Source organism: Drosophila suzukii (genome assembly GCF_043229965.1).
Source record: "Drosophila suzukii chromosome 2 unlocalized genomic scaffold, CBGP_Dsuzu_IsoJpt1.0 scf_2c, whole genome shotgun sequence".
In the NCBI taxonomy this organism is placed as follows: domain Eukaryota; kingdom Metazoa; phylum Arthropoda; class Insecta; order Diptera; family Drosophilidae; genus Drosophila; species Drosophila suzukii.
Window position 1 is genome coordinate 27,357,745 of NW_027255896.1, and position 13,585 is coordinate 27,371,329.

The following is a 13,585-nucleotide window of genomic DNA, read 5'->3' on the forward strand; positions in this document are numbered from 1 at the left end:
AGCTATCGACGGCCTCAAGAGTTAGATGGCGCTCCGTCAAATATGAATCAAGCTCAAGCCACGTAGGATTTTCGGCTTTATTTTGGATGGATTGCTCCCATAATGAGAGAGTGAGCTTTGGTAGTTTTGTCGAGCACATATAAACCAGGATAGGGTCCCAATTCTCAATATTAACACCGGAAAATTTTAAGGAAGTTAAGCAACCTTGAAAAGTGCGTTGAAGTTCCTTTAAGGCTGCTCCCGACTCCTGTGCTATGGATTGCACATTGAAAAGTGTTTTCAGGTGACTGTTCACCTGCAATCGCTTATTTTCGAAACGCTCAGTTAGGTTATTCCAGGCTGAGCGAAAGCCATCATTGGTGAGTGGGGATCTCGAAACTATGGAGTGAGCTTCGCCACTTGTTTTTGAGTTTAAATGGAATAATTTTTCAACGGGCGTTAGACTCGGATTGTCTATGTATATTGCCGTGAAAAGGTCCCGGAAAGTCGGCCAGCGAAGATAGTCGCCAGAGAAAACCTCTGTGTCGATAGGAGGGAGCCGACAGCCATAGGACGTGGAATTTTGGGACGGAGTTACTGGAGCTTGAGGTATTTGGGAGGAGCCTTTTTGGATTTGTTCCATCAGCTGCGCGGCAAATATTTCATAAGTGGAGTACGTTTGGTAATACTTGGACTTTAGTATGGATTTTGTTTCTGCGGCGCTCTCGCCTGCAGCTATAATGCAGTCGGCGCATATGTCGTATGCTGCCTTTACCGTTTGCCACAAGGAATTGAGGTGATCGCGACGGATTTTATAGGCGGATAACGTTGGTGTAGGAGCACCTGGAGCGTTCACAGTGGCCTCAAAGTGGATCAGACAGTCAGCTGTGGCCATAAATCGGGTTAAAGCGGATTTTACTGATGTTGCCATGACGTTAAATAATTTAGAATTTTAATTCTGATGTAAGGAAACGGATTGGAATCAAATTGGAATTTAGGAACCAATTAAGATTGTAAATATATACGGTCACACTGTCGGATAGGCAATAAATATTTAATATATCGGATGGTCGGACTTATGTAAGGAATTAAGGACTTTAATATTGTTTATTTGAAAGGAACACTTTTTGTGAGCTCTTGACCCACTGTGCACTGGCGATATACGGATGTATGTACACTGTACATATGTACATATGTGGGGTGCGAATAGCGGAATAACGTTGCGGGAATTGGAAAGACTTCGCTTATGTTTGTATGTCGGTGCGTTTGTTTGTCACCTGCACAACTAAATTGTCACTTTGTTTTTAATTTTAGAAATAGTTTAGCCGTATTTGTAGGTCGAGAAAAGTAGTTGGAGTAGACTGTATTAGATTGTTTTTGTAAATATACACATGCAGCTGGAACACAGTAAAAAATAAAGAGTGCAAATCTTAAGGGAACATTTTATGACCGGGAATTTTTTACTGCGGCTGAGTTATATTTTACACACGATTGGAATTGAAAATATATTTGACAAATATTTTCGTTGAATAGTAGCACTGAAATATTTACTGGAATTGTTTCAAGTGTGCAACTGTGGGCAAAGGAAACTGGAATATTGTCGGGCACAAGTAACGGAATTGAAATACATATATTAAATGCCGTTGCGTCGGATTAATCTCTTTTGGATTTAGACAATATATCATACAGAAAGTTAGTCGAAATAGGGTTCGAAAAACTGGCTGTATGACCGGCAATTATAGTAAGCGGAACTTATCTGGAGTGTTTCAAGCCTGCTGGGACAAAATCAAAGGAAACTCCAGGAGAGGAAAGTCCAAAGATTTTGAAATCCTGCTCGAACTGGACCAAAATGTTGGGGCGGTGCGGCTTGATCGATTAAATAGTTGAAGCCCCAATATCGAATGTTACGCAAAAAATTACGCGGGTACTTTTGGGTTTTTACGCGACGTGCGTAGGTGTTTATTAGTACACTTTGAAACATGAACTGCTTAAGCCTAACTTAACTTAAGCGCTCCAGAGCAGAGCGGAGACTTAGGGGAGAGAGATGGAGAGGGAGAGCGGACGGCAGTGCGAGCGCGCGAGATGTAGACATCTGGATAAAACTGCCGCTCGACACTGCCTCCTGAAATTAAACGCCCTTTTGGCGTGAACAAGTACAAAATAATTAAATTAAATAGTTCCATAGTAAAAAGTATTATATTTTTATATTTCTTTTAAATATTTTCATATTTAGTTCCAGTAAATAGAATATTTCATTTGAATGGTTTTTATAGTTAAAATAATTATAGCCCGCCCTCAAACTCAGCACATTTTTATTTGGATTAAATAATTCTCATATTTAAATCAGACTGGGATGAACTTTAATATAAATACAAATTGTATTTAAATTAAATATAATCCCCGTTAAAAGAACTGTACTTTATTTTTGATTTAAATATAGTATTTAAGCCATATTATTATGGTGCATATTCAATTTAAACCGATCCGTAGTTTAAAACAAGCGTGATTTATATTTAAAAAAGCCACAAATAAGTATGCAATGTGTTTTTATTGAAAATAAACTTAAACATATCATCCAAACAATTGTTCTGCTTACATTCTTTTTTTTTACCATGCTAACACGTTATCATTATTTTTGTTTTAAATACATTTGTACTTAACGTAACTCTTAAAATTTATATAATACATATGCATAGGGCAGCTAGTAAAGTTTGCAACAATTGTACGCCTGCATGTGCGTTCAAAACTTTCCTGCGAGTCCAGTAGTGAGAAATTCTTTCGCTTGTTGGTTCCCTTAATGACGGCCGACAGTACAGACAATACAGAGTAAATGTAGTCCTTGGAATCTGTGAATAAGAATATGTTATTAGATTTTTGGTAATGGCATAATTTATAAAAAGTCAAGCTTATTATAGGAAGATAAAATTTAACCTGCAAAAAGTTAAGTTTAAATTTATAAAAATTATATATTACCGATTGATACAGTTTTTTGAGCTGTCTTTAATAGTTTATGACACTCTTTGTTTTGTATTTGCTCTTCATAAAACCAAAAAACCGTTTCCTTGCTTCTTTCTCAGGGTACAACACGTTGAAATCAATTTGTATCTATAAAGAAAAAGTTAAGTAGTTTTATATTAAGTTTCGAGTAGGTTGTTTTATATATAATCATTTAAATAAGACCAAAATATTTTTTTAATTTAATTTGTTTTTATTTTTAAAAAATTAAAAATTAGATAAGTGTAATATCGGCCAATTCCTGAAACACGTGTTACCGAAGTATTCGTAAAAAAACTTTTATAAAAATCGAAAATGCGAAAAATTATTTTTTGCGAATTCCGAATATAAACCGAATTCGCTCTTAAAAGAATGTTGGATCAGTAAGTTAACTCAAAAAAGAGAAAAATCACGTGAAAGAACAATAAAATATAATAAAGATGTAGGTGAAACGACTGCGAAGCCACCGAGCAGAATGCAACGTCTGCAAAGCGTCTTCTTAGCGCCTTTTTCCTTCTCGTGCATTCTACTCCTTTTATCTAGTTTGCGCGGGTTTTCACTTAATTTCCTTTCATATTCTTCATTTCTTTCGCGTATTTTTTATCCACTTCATGTTTATTACACAACCGTAGGTCTTTTTTTGTTTTAAATGTAATGCTCCTTTAAGCTTTAATTTCTTTAAATGTATTATCTAAATTATCACGACATACATATGTAATAACGCGCACAACAAAGAAGAAACTCAAAAAGGAAAAATGCGACAAAAAAAACGTGGACAAGCACATGTCTTAATATTAAGTAATTATTATATTTTTATTTGACTCACCTTTTTGCTGTACTTTTCACTTTTTTACTTCACTTAAATGAACACTTGTCTCTAAAACTCTCAAACTCTCTCTCTTTAAAAACTCAAACTCTATTAATCACTTTTACATCCGATCAGGAGAACCGCTTGCTTCGAAGTGATCGCGGGATTCGGTACAAAACGGAGTGTCAAAATAATTCGTATATACATACATACATATGCATGTGTGCAAAAAGGATCCTTTTTGTCCGTCGACGGACTAATTCTGTCGCGTGGCATTACTTTACAATAGAGGTCAAAGTAATGGGGAAGAAAATAAGAAAATATGTACAAATAAGTCCTTAAGTTTAATAACTTGTATATATCAATTTAGTAATATTTATTTTATTTTATTATATTTATATATTATAAGAACATATCTTATTGTCAAAACATCGGTACACAAGAAATATTTATGTTCTTATGCACATACATATTTTCTTGACCGCCAATGTACAAACGTGAATAGAAGAAGAAGACGCGCTTGCGTTTGCCGTTTTGCTTGTTCATATTTGTCTCTAATTTGTTTGAATGTATGTATGTAAGTATGCACATTGTGCCGTTGGTTTTAGTTTTTGGTTACGGCCCAGCGTTTACAATGCACGCACATTTTTTCTTTGGCTAAGCATGTTTTTGTACTTTTAATAGTAAATTACAAAGCCAAATCTTATGATAATTGTCATGGAAATAGAAAGAGGCTGCCGGTGGTTGGCCATCCGTAACTAAAACCCTTTTCTTTAAATATTAAAGCTGTTTTTCTTTTGCAAATTTCTAATAATTTAAATTATGTTGTGTATATGGGTCACAAACTTAATACATATATGTACATACATATGTAATTTGATTTCTAATTTACAATTATTTGGTCAAATACAAATTTTGAAAACGTTCTATATTCAAAATAAAAGAGTAAATATTCCGAACAAATTGAAAAAGTATTTCCTCGAAATATAAAAAACCATCAAATATACTATGAACTTAACTACTTTTTATAATAGTTAAAATCAAGATGGCAACATTGGGTTTAAATGTGACTAACTTGATTTTAAATAAAAATCACTTTGATTTGAATGTTTACATATTTGACATAAGGCTTAAATATGTTTTTTATTTAAATGAAAGGTTTTTATATTTAGTATGACTATGCAGGGAAGTAAAAAAAATCAAATAAAAATATATTTGATTTCACTACGCGTTTTTTCTACCAGTGAAGTGTGACCAAAGTTTTCAAAGTTCACCCGCAATGCATGTGGCATGGTCTTACTTTCAAGTAGCTGGGCTTGTTGCCCAACGGAAAACAAATCAATTAGAGCAATTTAAAAAAGAAGAGTCTGATGGTGCACAAAGAAATGAAAATAAAAATAAATGAAATGTTCAACGAATGTTTTAATTTATGAAAATTAGAAGTTTAAGGCTTCCTTCCCGTCCCACGGATGCTTCGCCATCTTTCCAGCGCCATCTGTAGACCAGCTCCGAGTCCCAATAGGCTGGCCAATAATGGCTGGTGATGGCTCCTCCAGCTGTCCCTTAGCGGGCGACCCTATTTTCTCCTCCCTATAGAAGCCGGCTCGTCCACCATCTCCTCCATCTCTCCCACTGGATTTCTCTTGTGGATCTCCTCCAGCACTTCAACTATTTTGCGCATTTGCCCCGTTGTGGTATTACTTCATGTCGGTCAAGTCCCACAATAATGGGCAACAACTTGGATTAGGCGTCCTTTTTCATCTGCACTGGCCTCCATAAGTCGTTTTTGGAGTTTTTCTTCCATTTTTAGTTTTTAAATTCCCCACCGTGTCTGCACGAACACCGCCAAAGATTAAATTTCTTCACTCACGAAATCTGGTACTTCTTTAGCTCATCTGAGTACCGCGCTGAAAAACAGACCCGGCGAAAAGCTTTAGCGGCCTGTTTGCCTCTCAATCACACCTATGCAAACTATTAAGGGGAGATTTTAGCCACAAAGCCTCTCTTACGGCTTCAAATAATGTAATGTACTCATCTTCAGTCGACGAAGCTGCTACCGAATTTTGTCCTCTTGTGTTCCAACAAATAAGGTTGGAATGAAACATTTTAAATAAATAACCTGTTGTACTTTTTCTATGAACTTCGTTTCCTCTCCAATCAGAATCGACACAACCAACTAAAACATTTTCAAACGTTGTATTCTTTTTAAAATTCAGTTTCATGTTAATGTTCCCTTTTAAATCTCTAAGAATTCTTTTTAAACATTGCCACAACTCTGAACTAATTTTGCTACTAAATCTACTTAAGATATTTGCATCAGTTGTGAAATCGGGACGTGTACATAGCGTTATGTACATCAAAGAACCAATAAGGTTGCGAGAGGGTGCATTACAATTATCATCTGAGTTTAGCTACTCATAATTAAGTTTACTTGGTAAAGGCGTACTGACTGCATTGAAATCATCCATATTAAATTTGTTTTAGCTCCTTTTAATGTAAGCGGGTTGACATTAGCTAATTGTATCCTCGCTCATTTCTATTCGAATCCCAATAAAATGGCGTATTTCATTTAAGTCAGTCATTTCTCCTTTAGATAACTTTTGAAATTATTCATTCTATTTATATCCCCAGTTGCTATTACAACATCATAAATATATAACAATACATATATGTTTTCCTTAACACCACCTCTGTCAAGTTTATACCCAAAATCTTTTAACACTCGCTCAAAACCACAAATTACTTTATTCAACTTACATACATCTTCATCGCATGATATACCCTCTTTCATGTATATTTATACCCGTTACTCGTAGAGTAAAAGGGTATACTAGATTCGTCGGAAAGTATGTAACAGGCAGAAGGATAAGCTTCGACCCTATAAAGTATATATATTCTTGATCAGGATCACTAGCCTAGTCTATCTAGCCATGTCCGTCTGTCCGTTTGTCCGTATAACCGTCTGTCCCTATGAACGCTGATATCTGGTACTGCGATTAGGCATGCAGTTTCCTGATATTCCTGCGCAGCGCAAGTTTGATTCAGCAATGTGTCACGCCCACTCTAACGCCCACAAACCGTCCAAAACTGTGGCTCGTACAGTTTTGATTCTAGAGTAAAAAGTTGAGTTACTATTTCAAACTAATTTCTTTATTAATATTCAACGTTTACGTACCTAACATGAGAAACTTATTTTACTCTTATCTTATGACCCACGCATACATACCTGCTTATCTTTGGGTTTTTCAAGTGCACATCTGCTATCGCTTGTGTACCTAGGATATCGGACCCTTTTCAGGTCAACCCATGTTCGGGTTACAATTTATGACCTTATTGTAAAATACAAAACGTGTTAATGTTTGAACATTCTGCCAAGGGCCAGCAAGATTAGGTGTGTAGTTCATTTTACTTATAAATATACAATTTTTAAGATATGATATCATTTCTTTAATAAACAATAATACATTATTATTTTAAACATCTTACAGACGGCCTCCAAATGTTATTGCTTGCAGTTTCCTGCTTAAGTTACATTTATGTATTGCATATATTATTAGGATTACAATAATTAACATACATAATCAAAGAGGTATGACCAGAGGTATCAACCCTTTTAATTATATTTGTATTCCCTTTAAATGCTTTAATTCCTTTGTTAGTCTATCAATCTCGGCACTATGGTTTTTAGTATGATTTTCAAATGGGCTCCAACGCGCCTTTAACAAAAATTTCTGATATCAACAATCTACAGTTCGCTTGTATGTATATGCAATTAGCTGGTCTACCTGGTTTTAGTGGTCTTACCTCACATGCCAAATCGTTGGCATTACTCCACGGCCAATTTCCTTCACAAACCGTTCCTTGAGCCTGCCATTTTTGACACTTATTCAGCGTGGTCTCTGTCATTAAATGATATGAATCAACCTCAAAATTGTACACTAAATACTCTGAACTTAAGCTAGCTATAAGCAAACCCTCCTCTGACCAGACTGGCACTTTGTATAACTGGCTTTGTATAATTTCGATGGATGTCTGCCAAATAATGTTATCTTAGCATTTATTATCAAATTTTTGTCTACAAACAACCCATAGCTGTTAAAAGAGTATATATCTCCTTTACCTCTGTTCCAGTTCTTTTTCCTGGTAATACTAATGTCTCAGATAGATTTTCTTTGATTTTCGATATCTCGCTTTTCAATTGACTCGGCTTAAGAACATTAGTGTTCAGCCGTCCATGACTTATATCAATTAACAAACTTATTATACTTGCTTGTGTCTTTTCAAAATCTTCAATTAAACTAGTCAATTGCTTTGTGACCATAAATAAGTTTATAGACTCTTTATAAACGTAATAGCTTTCTTGTAGTATATAGCCGTCATATTCTCTATACGCATATTCATGTATTTGAATTATTATTAACTTCCTCATTTGTCTTTTTAAGGATATTAGCCGCCGAATCCACGATAGACAGCTGCTTTTTGCCTAGATCATTTAGGCTGTGTTGGTTAACCATATTTTGGTTTTTCATATTTTGCTCCATTTGTACCACATAATTCCATAATTCCAAACTGTATGTGGTATAAGGACTCCATGAACTTAAATAGAGCGCGTTTCGTTCGTCGGTTACTATGTGCCATGATAAATTTATTATTTTCTTCTAATTCTGTTAGTTGGTATTATCTAGAACAAGGTTACATTGATCTTCGAAACAATGAAGTTTTTCACACACTCGTCTCATCTTGTTCACTAGAGCACTTCCTTTGCTTATCATTTGAAAATAATCATCCATATTATAAAAAACCACTAAATTCCAAGAGGAGGAGACAATTTCTACTTCGCCCATTGGGTCCAAATATATGCCTGACGTTTTATTTATCTTTTCAATTTTATACTTAAGCATCTTTTCGATGATGGTTGATGCATTTAATACTTGACAAAATAACATCAACATCAGCATACTAATTATTAACCCCAGTTTGGATATCCAAGATTTACCCCTAGTTACCCTTTTGGGCTGGGATTCTTCTTCGTTATCTTCGACAGCCTTGATTCCTACAAGAGGGCAAACTTTGGTAATCGGTCGAGAAACGTATGCGTCTTGCATCTTGACTTTTACTACCCGAACTTTCTCGTCGTTACCCTTATGCACTTCTTTAATTTTTCCTAACGGCCATCTTGATGGATGAGAAGTGTCCAGGTGTAAGAACTTCATTTTCTTCTATATCATTATCTGATAAATATAGGGGTCGTGAGTTTAACACTCCTTCTATTTGGCATAACAGTGTTGACATCTCTTCGTATGTCAAACTTCCGTCACCAATAACCCGTTTTAGGTGGTAATTCATGGATTTAACGCCCGCCTCCCAGATACCTCCAAAGTGAGGTCCTGCCGGAAGATTAAAATGCCACTCAATGCCTTCTTTTCCGAGTTGATTTGCAATCGCAGAATTTTCTTTAATTGCTTTCGCCAACTCTTCGTCTAATTTTCTTGCTGGCCCTACAAAATTTGTTCAATTATCTGAGTAAATGGCCGCACACTTTCCTCTTCTTGCGATAAACCTTCTGAGCGCAGCTAGAAACGCGTCAGAAGTTAAATCGCTTACTACTTCTAGATGTATTGCCTTTGTTGCCATACACACGAAAACAGCTATATACCCTTTGTATGTTTTCTGACCTCTACTCTTAGAGCATTTAATATAATAGGGCCCTGCATAATCTATACCTGTATTTAGAAATGGGTATGACATTGCTACGCTGTATTTGGATAGATTTCCCATTACTGGTTGAGCCGTGACTTGCCGATATCTTGCACATTTCGTACATTCATGTAGTTTTTTCTTTAATGAATTCCTCAATCCAAATATTTTTTTTGAACGTATGTTCTCATTAAATGTATTCCACCATGTAAGGTTTGGTTATGAGCCTCCTCTATAATCAATGAAGACACATTCCCTTTGTCAAGGATTATTGGATGCTTTATCTCGAATCTAGTATTGTAATTCTGTAATCTACCGCCTACTCTGAGAATTTGATTCTGATCAATAAATGGATGCAAACTAAAAATTTGCGAAGAAATTCTAGCCTCTTTATTATTATTTAAACTGTTTAGTTCTGGACCAAATTGATATGCCTGTTCCTTTTTTATAATTATCTGTTCTGCACATCTCATTTCCTTAACCGATAAATAACCCGGTGTAACGAACTGATTTTGTGTGTCTGCTCGCAACGAGATTCGTGCGGCTAGCTCAGAAGACTTTGCGTTCGTCCCACCAAATTTATATGACGTTTTTGCCCGTAGATCAGTGAGAAAACAAAGGGGTTTAAATGGTAACAGTGGGATTTATTCTCGTGGTATTAGTACAGCGGGTGTGTGGCTGGCTTCGGTATCTCCTGGTTCTGGTTCCGACGGCTGCTGGCGCTCCTCTTGCTGGCTCCTCGACGCGTTGACTCGTCTTCCTCTGGATCCTGGGTCTCGGGACGCTCGTAGTGGCCGCCTCTGCTTGCTTGCCGACGCGCTGCCTCGGGGTCGCTTGTTGCGCCTTAGACCCGCAGAGAGTTCGGCCTTGTGGGCTTAGGGAAGCGTCACCGTTCTCAGACTAGGGTGAACAAGCCTTGCTCTCCAGGCCCACGCCCTTCGAGGCAATACCTGTCCCTTGCTCTGTCCCGGACGGTCCCGCTAGGTTCTTGCTCAGTTCGCGCTGACAGTCGAGACTGCCGCCAGGAAGCTGTCTATCGGTTCACTTCGCTTTACGCCTAGCGCAACCGAACGTTCCACCCGCCTTCCGCGACGCTCCTGCGCTCCCCAATGAGCTCCGCGCGGCGATGGTAACGTGGCTGCCGGAAATGTCTGCTGGCGTCGCTGTCGATGTCCTCTGCGCTGTCTTCTGACCAGTATCTCGTCGTTCTGGCGCTCGGGGAGTTGGGCGATTGCTGTTCGGGAACTTCGCCGGTAATCGCAGGGCTCTCCAGGCGGCCGCCTCTTGAAACCACAAATTGATCTACCGCTCGTCCTTCACGCCAGGTCCTGCTTGGTCGGGCAAGGTACGCTGGGTCGCAGACAACTTTCCTCCCCAAGCTGACGGTTCTTCGTCGTAGGACTCTTTTGCTTGTCTCTGACAGACCCGCCGGGCGACTCGCCAGGGTGTGGTCGTGACAAAGTTGGAAAACAAACGCCTTGACTTAGCCGCGTGGTGTCTTCCAGAACTCAGGAAGGTTTGACTCCTCGTGATCGACTGATCCAGCTGCCAGCGCTCTGCGGCCTTATATAGGGCTTCCGGGAACCGTTATTTCCCTTTTGCGCACGGCCCGCTGGATCTCTCCACTCTGGGTCCAAAAACCGTGCCTCCTGGTTGCCCCACTTGTCCTTCACGAACCGCTTTCAATCGATGCTCCGCCCACTGCTGCAGTCCCGCTGATTCCCGTGATGCTTGTGGCACGCCTGTGTGCCGCTCCACTGCCGAGATGTGGCACTTTCTCTCCCGGTCCAAAGTTCACGGGAGAGTCCAAAGTCCGGTGGAGTTCCGTTATCCTGTTTTTGCACACGGCCCTCTTGCCTTGCCCGCGAGGTCTCCACTCTCTCTCGTTCTCCATGCTTGGTCTCCAAACTCTCTCGCTCTCCGTCCTTGGTCTCCAAACTCTCTCGATCTCCATCCTTGGTCTCCAAACTCTCTCGTTCTCCATCCAAGTCTCCAAACTCTCCTCGCCGCGGCGCTACTACGCGAATTCGCCGCGTAACTGGTAAGCGGCCGGCCATCTGCTGCTGCTTCTATTTGTGGGGAGTTATTCAACTCCTCACACCGGATAAGATATATTTTTTGTATTCATATATTCATATCACTCTTTTCAATTTTTGTATGCACGAATATTTTTCTAAGAGATTATAAATAATATCCCTATCAGTTGTCAGCACGGAATGGATCTTTGTTTCTTCTTTAGCTTTTGACTGCGACGGCCAATTCCCTTTTAAATCTTTTAAGCAGTTTGGCCTATTCCACCAAAGATCAAAATTTATCAAATCACTAGAAGAAATTCCCCTTGATGCCGCATCCGCTGGATTATCTTCTGGTTTGACGTGATTCCATTCTACCTCTGTATATCTACGAATGTAATCTGTCCTATGACCATTTTTTATCCAAGACAACGTTATAGTTACAACACTCCATTCGTATATTTTGGCTGCATTATCAATAGATTCTTTTACTTTTTGTATCAACTTACTCAACAGATGGGCTGCGCACAGCTCTAATTTTGGGATTGTTTTCCTATTTTTGATTGGATTTACCCTGCTTTTGCTGGCTACTATTGTAATCAATCTTCCTAATTTAGCGTATACCACTGCCGCATGTGCCTTTTCAGACGCGTGTGCAAACCCGTGCAGTTCAACAATCGAATTTACTTTACTTTGGATCCATCTAGGTATCCTGACTTTCTCCAATAATAAGAGTGTTTCTCTATAGTCCATCCATTCTTGGGCATTATCTTTTGATAACTCTTGATCCCAGCTATTTTCAGAAAGCCAAAGTTTCTGCACAAACAGCTTTCCTGTAATTGTTACTGGCGCTAACCATCCTAAGGGATCATACATTTTGGATAAAGTGAAAAGTACTGTTCCTCTATGTTCCTTTTTAGCATTTCCTAAGTTAACGTTAAATTTAAACTCATCTTTTTGTGGTTCCCATTGAAGTCCCAATGTTTTTACGAACTCATTTTCTTTGATACTTATTATCTTGTTGTCCCCAGTATCTTCTACTACTTTTAATATTTCTTTCTTATTCGAAATTCATTTCCTTAAATTCAGATTTACTTTCATAAATTCGATAGAAATCTGCTCTATAATGTTTATGGCACTTTCTACGGAATCGGCTCCTGTCCATGTAGAAGTCATTCCTAATTATTTTTCCAATTTTATTATTTTTACAATTATCTGCTATATCTACTAGAACTCTACTAGCTAAATATGGAGCCGATGCAGTCCCGTATGTTACTGTTTTTAATTTATACGACTTTATTTTGTCTTCAGGAGACTCCCTCCATAATAAGTATTGATTGTCTTGGCCGAGGCATCAAACACTACCCTTAATTTTGTAGTTAGACTTGAATCCCTAAGTACGGCTTGATGGGGTAAATAGTATTTTCCTTCCCTTTTCGATTCAACCATATGCCCAAGATCAATATATTCTTTCATAAAAGTTTTATATGGATCTCTAAGATTTCATTTCGCTGAAATTTTGTCTCCATGCTTAAAAGCCGAACCATTGCTTGTGGCTTTGATTCCCCTAAGGATGTATATCCCTTAAATGGAATCCGAACAATATATCTACCATTTGAAATAGTGGTAGTTTTATTGAAATTGTTTTCACAAACTTCTGTTTCTATGTCATTCTTATCTTCATTTTCTAATTCCCAGAAACGTTCTAGGTCTTGTACTTCGATAGTAGTTGCCACTATCGAATGATTACCCTTTGATTTAGTGCACCCAGAAATGATCCAACCGAAATCTGTATTGTGGCCAAATAAACCGTTAATTTTGGCCATACCCTTTTTTAAAATCTGTGTATATAGATCGGCTCCAATGATTACATCAACTCGGCCTGACTTATTGAAGTCCGGGTAAGCTAATGAATAATTTTGCCATTTCGTCTTATCTATATTCACTTATTTAATAGGTAAAGCTTTCATTAATTTGGGCAATATTATTGCCTCGGTCACTAATGACTTTTTCGAGTTAGGGGACTTAATTGTCATTTTTATTTTATATTTTGATACACATGTATCTGCAGAAGATATCCCACTAGTTTCAGTCT

General features: G+C 37.9%; 1 protein-coding gene and 1 long non-coding RNA gene across 3 annotated transcripts in view; both read right to left on the reverse strand.

Annotated features, from left to right (window-relative positions):
* Window positions 1–13,585, reverse strand: part of LOC139354154 (uncharacterized) — a 164,593-nt gene that overhangs the window by 18,513 nt on the left and 132,495 nt on the right. The gene's annotated exons all lie outside the window — the stretch shown is intronic.
* LOC139354161 (uncharacterized) lies at window positions 2,509–3,956 on the reverse strand. 2 transcript variants are annotated; one of them, XR_011605242.1, is made up of 3 exons: window positions 3,800–3,956; window positions 2,953–3,084; window positions 2,509–2,825 (listed from the first exon to the last, which is right to left on the reverse strand). It is a non-coding gene; the product is annotated as an uncharacterized lncRNA (long non-coding RNA). The 2 variants fall into 2 exon arrangements; XR_011605243.1 differs by lacking the exon at window positions 3,800–3,956 and adding an exon at window positions 3,252–3,422.